At 38.7% G+C, this 8,651-nt stretch overlaps 1 protein-coding gene across 2 annotated transcripts in view; it reads left to right on the plus strand.

The window, feature by feature from the left end:
* PTK2 (protein tyrosine kinase 2) overlaps positions 1 to 8,651 on the plus strand; it is a 179,152-nt gene that overhangs the window by 35,118 nt on the left and 135,383 nt on the right. The gene's annotated exons all lie outside the window — the stretch shown is intronic.

Genomic DNA, 8,651 nt, shown 5'->3' on the forward strand with positions numbered 1-8,651 from the left:
CTGACTGTTCCCTGGTCATCTACGTGTCCTCCAAGAGGTGGAGTAAAAGGTGTTACTGAAATTTGGGGCTTTACTATAGAGAAGGGTGAGGGAGCCAAATGATGCAGTGAGATGTTAGAGGCAGTGACTACCACTGAGGTTCTGGAAACATCAGTAACGTAATTATTGAGATTTTTATACAGAACTCCTTAAGGTAGGGTATTAAATAGAAATTTTAAGGACAGTGATCAGGCTTTGTCTAATGACCTGCATCCTTCAAGATTTGAGGGGGTGAAGGAATTCTGCTCTTCTACCTCAAGAGAGATGTAACTTAAGTCATTCCTTGAAGATATTTAACCTATTAAGATGACAGTTTCACATCAACTCCTGCAATTTAAAAATTCTTACTATGCATTTATTTTAGGGTTCTTGAACTTCCCTATTCCCAGTTTAAGTTTATGACACTTATTCTTCACGTCTGTGTGGCCGGACAGGGTTTATATTCTTCCTCTGTTTATACATTCACTGATTTTTTTTTTTTTTTTTTTTTTTTTTTTTTTTTTTTTTTTTTTTTTTTTTTTTTTTGTTTTGTTTTTTTTTTTCGTCTTGTTTTAAATTTCTTGATTTTTTTTTTTTTTTTTTTTTTTTTTTTTTTTTTTTTTTTTTGTCCTGGTCTCATGTTCACTTGAAAGCTTTAGTACTGAGTCTTGGTTGAAATGGATCAGATGGGGTTGTGAAGAGCAGTACCAGAGGTTTTTGGAAGTTGTGTTTTGCAGCTCAGAACTGCACAAGAGGTGAGCTCTTGGCCCTGTCAGATGCTATTACATGCTGACAGTGTTGGCCCTGTGATGTTTGGTAAAGTAGGTCATTCAGGCTGCCATCAGAAAGGGTTTTTTTGGTTTTTTGATGTTTTGTTTACCATCTGAAGGCATAAGGTACTTATTTAACATCCTTTCTTCAGATCTGAAGAAAGGCTGTGCCCAAACATCTCTTTCCCAGCTGTATGAGTTGGTTTTGTACATCTTGGTCTTGCCTACTTTCATTTTTATAACAGCATTCTTGCACATGTGTTTTCAGCTTCACCAAAGCGCTTCCTCTTGTGCTGAAGTTGTCAAGTCAGTGGGTAAAGTTTACTACACTTCAAGCTCAGCTGAGTTTGGAGCTACAGAGCAGAGGTTGCATTGGTCTGCTCATCAATTTACTGCTATGAAAGGATGCAGAGAGGGGATATGTGCTGTCTTTGACACACTGAATGTTGTTTCATCGTGTTTCACAGCTGGTTACCTCAACTGAATTGAGTTGCATTTGGTGGTGAACTCCTGGAAGCCTTTTTTAAAACGAAGCAACAAGTTCTTGTGTTTCTGAGCTCTTTGATACCACTCTGCAGGCATTTTCCTAGGTAAACAGAACGTGTTCAGCAGAACTGTGCAGTCTTGTGTAATTGGAGGAGCAAATGAGGCTAGGTGGATTTTGCATTGAGTAAAAGATTTTGTGTTAGCTGAGGATCACCTTTGATTCCCTGTAACAGCATAAAATGACAGCCTGAGGAGCTGCTCCTTGAAAGTTTATTGCTGTTCTCATGAAGCAGCGATGTAGCTGAAAGCTCCTGAAAAGTGTATGTCCCTTCTTGGTACAAAATAGGAAGAGGGGTGATTAAATTGAACAGGAATTGAATTTTCTGTGGCTTAGAAGTTCAGCTACACCTGGCCTCTACTAGAGGTTCTCCTAAACAAAGCATCAAACTGTTTTTTGGAATTTTTCAATCCAAATTTTGCTAATTACAAAGGGAAAGGGGGATTTGTGCCTATTTAACAATATTTTCTTATTTTTTTTAAAATACGCTTTTCTTTGCTTAATAGCTCAGGCACAGAATTTGCTTGGTTAAAAGAGCAGCCTTAATGTTAGTGTTATAAAACTTTAAAAAGATGTTGTGTAAAAATTAATAATTAATTTTTAATTTTCTGTTTTCATAAAACTTGAAGGGTATGAGCACTAGCTTGTTGATTTATTCTGTGACTCTGGAATTTTAAACTTAAATAGCTCTTTGTTTCAGCTATAAGAGTTTGTTTATGCATCAGGGATTTATGCTATGCTCATCCATCACTAAGAAATACGATATGAACTGCTCCACCAGTGTGTTTTCATATATAAATTGAATAATACTGCATTATTGTGAGGTCATGGGTTACTGTTTTATTCAGTTTGTAATGGCATTTAATAGTTTGGGAGTCTGAGGAGTTGCCGATGTTATATCTGTGGTTTATGTAACACTGGGAGTCAGGTATAACTTTTTGCTAGAAAGATGTTTGCAACTAAAAATGGTTTGGTGAGCTGTTGTTCTAACTTTGTATTTGGCATCTGGAGGAGAAGCAGGACAAGGAAGACACGTCCAGATGACACCATTTCAGGTAAATAACTGGGCCCTACCTAACTGCACAGCTTTCTTACTTCCTTTTGTGCAGTTGGTTCTTAGATAGATGAGAGAGAAAGCAGCCCGGATACACTGAGAAGAGACACTGAAGAGATTTGCTGACCCATAGGCAACTTCATTTTCCTATATCTCTCTCAGAAGATGTGGCTAATTATTTCTAGGTTATCCTTGAATTGATAAAGGTTGATTTTAAGAAACATTTGTAAGGTCAACTGATCCACTCATGGATTCCTTCCACTGAACAAAAGTAATCCTCACAGAATGCAATTCCTTTAAACAGCATCAAAGGGCTCGGGTCCTTCCCCTTCAGATACCTTCTGCTGTGTTTACCTCATAAATGGAAGGTTTTCACCATAAAAAAGGGAAGTTTTATAAGGTTATAAGTCAAGAAAGGTTCTGGTGACCATTTGGATTGCTTTGTCTCATTCCTTCTCCAGTCACCCCACATCAGAGAAGCCAAACTGATAAGCACTGTGAATCTGTCACAGACCAGAATGATCAGATTTTATTTTGCAGTAAAGTAAGGAATACTGTGTGTAGGATTCACTTTTTCTCTTTTTTTCACCTCTTCTCTCCAGGTCTCCATGAAGTAGATTTTAGCTTTAAGCAATGGAATAGTGAATGAACTTCTCAAAGATGTCTTGAGGATAGAAATGGTTTTGTTGGGTCGATTTGTTTTGTAAATAGCCTAGAATAAGAAGAAATAGAGATTTTGAATCAGTGTCCTAAGGAAGGAGTAATTTTAAACCTTTTTCAGCTTTCATGGCATTGACTTTATCCTTCTCTACAGTAAAGCCTTCAAAAAGTAAATGGAAGGAAGTGGGAGAAGATGAGCGGCTTAGTCCACCCACAAGGAAATCTGCTACAGCTTTCATGCCTGAAAACTAATACAACCCATATGGGTTTAAAAAAATGGCTAGTCTTTATTTATGGAATAATAAAAATAAAGTTAACTTAGTGGTCCTTTTAACATCTGGTGTCTTAACAGCATAGGCTGGGAGGCTGAATTGCTGTCTGCTCTGCTGCACAGCATCACAGGATCCCTTGGGAAGGGGAGGTATGGGAAACCTCATTAACACTGCATTCCTCCTGCTCTCTCCCAACACCCTGATCTGTTTTGCTCCCCACCTCACTACTACCAATAGGTTAAGATTTGAAAATAAAACCAGTGAATTCTGTCAACTACTATTTTGAAATGTAGCTCAAATGATCATAAGGCTAAACAGGTGATCATGCTCCAGAAAGTCACAAAGTGTTGTTTTAAAACCCTGCACTTTTTGGGAATACCAAAAATTATCCTACTATTAAGCTTACCAAATGGAGAAATACAACAATAAATTGAGTATTGGACTGACTTTTTGCCAGAAGAATGTCTTAAGCAGAGATTCTCAGCAGTTTATATTCTAGAATGAGTTTATATAAGTGCTCTCTATCTTTTTTCTTCAGGAGAAAAATGGCCTAATGTATTCTGGAGCATGGAATTAGAGTTTGCTCATATTGCAAAGTTTAAAATGAATTCACAGTGGTGATGCTGCTTCTCAGTTGTGCTGAATCATTTCTGTTGAAAAACTGGGCTTGGATTTTGACACTCAGAGTAAAAGATCATTTTTCTTTCAGTTCTGCCTGTCAGAATGCTCATAGTTAAATAAGAAAGACCATCTCTGGTGGCAGGGTAATGAGGACGGAGCATCTCAGTCTTCAGAGACCCTTGGAGGCCATGGAGCCCATCCCCCTGTTCTCCTCTGTGCTCTTTGGCAAAGGGTGTGTAGGAGGGCAGTGAGCTAGAGAAGGTGTGGGTGGGAGGGGAAAGGGGTTGCTTGTGGGCAAGGATGATAGCTTTAGAGACCAGGTAATCCAAGGTAGATTTCCAAATCAGCCTTAGCAGACCTGAGCTTAGAGTAAGGCAGAGGTCAGTTGTCGTTTCGGATTTGTTGTAATGGCAGTGCACCATTTCTCAGTAGTTCCTGTGAACAAAGATGATGCTTGTGTGACTTTGGCTAGGGGAAACTTAGGGCAGATAATATTTTCCCCTTCTAAATAATGCATACACCCAAAGAATAGTTAGAATAATTAGAAAAAACCCACACAAAGAACTAACTTGAGGGAGTGAAGATGAATGAAGATTATGGTGCAGTTACAGTGTCTGGACAGCATGTATGGGGAATTCTGGATACTAACATGGAAAGCAAATTAATTTGGATGCAGAAGATTGTCACTTGATCAATAAAAATGTTTTAATTTTTAGAACATTAATCAGGCACTCTCAGCTTTATAGGCTGCAATTGTCATGGTAGAAAGCATTTGTGGCTTTACCAAAAAAATCCTGCACTTGTCGTGAGGGTAAACTTTGTTTGAAAACTTTATCAGCAAGATGAATGCAATGAACTCATCTTCCATCTCCTACGTGAATATGCAGATCTCCTTCAAAACAATGCCTTTGTTCTTCAGCTTCTAGTAATTACTAGAGGGATGAACCAGTAGCCCATGAAGTGGCTAAGACTATGAATTATCGAGTCCAAAATAATAATAAGCATCACCATCATCATCACAGAATGGTTTTGGCTGGAAGGGACCTTCAAGATCATCTACTTCCAACCCTTATGGACACAGTCACCTTATACCAGACAAGGTTGCTCAAAGCTACATCCAGCCTGGCCTTGAACACTTAATGGGATGTGGTATCCACAATTCCTCTAGATGTGTATCATCATCCTCACAGTGAAGAGTATCTTCCTAATACTTAATTTATACACATTTTCTTTCAGTTCAAAGCCATTCCTCCTTGTCCTATCGCTATGTGCCCTTGTCAAAAGTCCTTCTCCAGGGCACTGGAAGGGGCTCTAAGTCTCCCTGGAGCTTTCTCTTCTCCAAGCTGAACAGTCCCCACTCTCTCATCCTGTCTCCAGGGCAGAGGTGCCTCTAGCCCTAGTGCTGCTGATGTTATTGCTGTGCTCTGGGCTGTAGCTCTTCATTTTTGTTATAATAAGAGAGTGGGCTGCTCTTTTCTCTCTTGGAGGAGATCTCTCTGTTGCTGATACGTTCATCTGGTGGCTGAGGTGTCGCAGAAGAGGAACTGAAAAGCAAATTTCTGTTCTGCTGTCCAACACTGCTGTGGTACCGATCTGTCTGTTTACATCACAGTTTCCAAATCCTGAGCTCAATTTTGTTTCTCAGGGCAGTGGAATTTGGACAAGTATTCTCTGTTTGGTTCTGTCCTGGTCTCCTTCCCAACAGTGCTCCAACTTGCCAGCCAGTTTGATCAAGATTTGATGAATAGAGATATTAACTGATGTGAAAATATTCAATTGAATAGCAGAGAGTTCCTAATAATGCCATTTACTGAGGGAGAAGCCATGGTCAGTTCTGTGCTGATGAGACCTCTGGGACACCCCAAGGACATAACCGTGGAGAAAGCCAAGGTTTGCCAGTTTGTCTGATGGGTGTTTTAGAGCTTTATTTTTGTTTGGATAAGCTTGAGTGGAAAAAATTAGACAACCTTTTATGTGTTTCGCAATCGTTAAAAAAAACTCCAAAACCCCCAAAACAAAACAACAAAAACCCCCAAACCAAAACTGTTGAACCCTTTGTTCCCCAAAGCTTTGTGATTTTTGAAGGCGACATTCAATAGGAGACAGGCTCAGCACTGCAAGGAAAATTAAAATTAAAACTAAATACCTGGATACAATTAAAAAAATGCTTCTGACTTTTCTCCTCCCCTTACTTTCTAAAAGATGATTCTGATAGTCAGTAGTCTTTAAAAGCAGGCTGAAATTGAGCAACCAAAATCATAGTCACAGCAGAAAAGTCTAAACTTGAATTTCCTTGGGGCAAAATGCCATTTCTTAGTTGACCTTGGCCTGTCTGTTGTTATTGGGGTAGTCTGAGCTTTTTTTCTGGTTAGAATGTGTGCTTCAGGAAAATGGCCCGTGCTTCTATATGTTCTTAGTAAAAACTTAAGCATTCTTTTTCTACAGTAAGTATTTTTTTAGGATTTTCTTTGATAGCTGCTATCATCATCGCTTACATAGAGACTACTATGCAGATACTATCAGTGTGTGTCAGCAGATGCATCTTGCACAAGAACCAACATTCCTGTTCCACAGTCCTAATTTCTGACAGATGTTTCTTACCTCAGTAAATGGTATAATCTGATTGGCATTACTTAAAACAGATTACTTTACATAAATGCTACTCAGATACGTACTTGATGAGCAGTATTTATAAAATTTTGTAAATACTCGATATTAAGTGTACTGGAGATGTATTTAACTTTTCAAGTTTGTTTTTTACTTTGTGCCTTGTCTGTTGCTCCATCCCTCCCTGACTTCCTCCCTGCAGCTTGGAATTTTGGAGTTTCTGAATATCTCCAGAATATAAATTTTATATTTTTGGTCTTTTTTTTTGTCCAGGAGAAGATTATCATGTTATTTGAAAGAAGAGAATGAACATATGTCTACTGTGTACTTCTTACAGTAACAGATATTAAGTATTTCTTTAAAATCTTAGCATCAAGGAAGCACTTGGTTTATGTGAAAAAATACATCTTGAGAGTGTAAAATTCTGGATAGCTTCTAAAATTTAATAAAAAAACTCTCATGCTATGAAGTACTTAGTTTTCACCTTCATTTTGTAGTCTAATACAAAAACAAGAAGGTATGTCCTTGACAAGAATGAATATAATACTGGTATTATATGAGCAGGCAGTATCTCTTGACACTTGGATTGATAATCTGTATTAGCCTCATCTATTAAAAGTGTAAAGAATACAGAGAGTCCACACATTCTGTTTATTAAAAATCTCCTTGGCAATGCACTTACCAGTTGATATTTAAAGGGTTTTGTTTTCATGAATAGAATTTAATTTAGACCTTCCCCCTTTTACCTCTTGATTTTTAAATCTGTTTTTCTGGAAAACATTTTCTTTTTATGGAAGAAACACTTTATATATATATATTTTTTTTTTACACCCTAGAGCACAGATCAAACCAACTTAAGGAAAACTGAAGAAGTATCTGCAGCTTTCCTTTTTCTAAGGAAACAAGTCTGACTTGCTCAAGGTCACCAGGGAAGCCCATGGCTGGATGTGTAAAAAGCAGCTTTCCTGCCCTGCCAGCTGCAGTGTGAACCAGAGGGGCACCGAGCGTGTCTGTGCCCCTTCTGTACCCACACAACTACAGCAACTGGGGGTTTAAATATTACTGTAGCATGTTTTGCTTTATTATTGAAGGTAAATCTAATCGACCTTGTCGCTGGAAGGGCTTGTCTGTCTGTGTAGCACTGAGGGGCTTGGAAAACTTCATGGTGGGGGGAGGAAGGCACCCAGGCATGTCTTCAGTTCCCTTTGGCTTTCTTCAGCCCCAGAAAGAGCTTTGTGCCTGAGCAGTGATGCAGAACATCTGATGGGCCTGGTTGTGGCCTAATCTCTCTCTCTCTTTTTTTTTTTTTCCCAGTGAATATTTTTTCTCATTTAAATAGAGAAGCAGACAATACTTAAATGGAGTTGCTGCTTCTTTTCTTCTTTTTTTTTTTTATCAAGAATTTTGACATACACCACTAATTCTGCAAGGCCGGTCAGTATATTGAGAAATGAGATGGCAGTAAAGAATGGTAATTAAACATATGCTGTAGACGAGTGCATGCTGCTACAAGTAGGCAGATAGGTTAAGTTGAAGGCTGCTGGCTTTAGATTAATTCCCTTTTGGTTCTAGTCTTGGATAAGCCTTATGCCTTACTGCTGAGGGCTGGGAGTGAGAAGAGATTAACATGGAATATATAAAGAGCTTTAATGGTAAGTGTGAGTTTGTTCCTGTTGATTTTAATACGTATTTTAGCTGAATCAGTTACGTATAATTTTTGTGAAATACTTTGCTGTTAGTAAAACGGATATTTGCTTTATTTCCACATACACATTCTGCCTGTGTTTATTGTAAACATAGGCTTTCACAGTGTTTATACTCACCATTTTACGAGAAAACTGTTTGTAAGCAGTTTTGATGTTAGGTGCTGCAAAGTTAAGAAGAAACAAAGGCCGTTCACCATCTGGGGGGGGAGTGTTTGAGGTGACCTTTGCCTTCTGATGAGAAGTGAATAAAGAAGCCCCGGGTTTAGAGGGGGCTGGATGTGGTGGCACTGAGTAAGGACTGGCGTGGGCTGCGATATTCATTCTTTAAGGCAAATCAGCACTGCTAGGGTTCTTCCATCCATAATCTCGTGGACTGAGGCAAGTGCTGATGGAGGGTGT

This window comes from Corvus brachyrhynchos, unplaced genomic scaffold (genome assembly GCF_000691975.1).
Source record: "Corvus brachyrhynchos isolate BGI_N302 unplaced genomic scaffold, ASM69197v1 scaffold89, whole genome shotgun sequence".
Taxonomy (NCBI): domain Eukaryota; kingdom Metazoa; phylum Chordata; class Aves; order Passeriformes; family Corvidae; genus Corvus; species Corvus brachyrhynchos.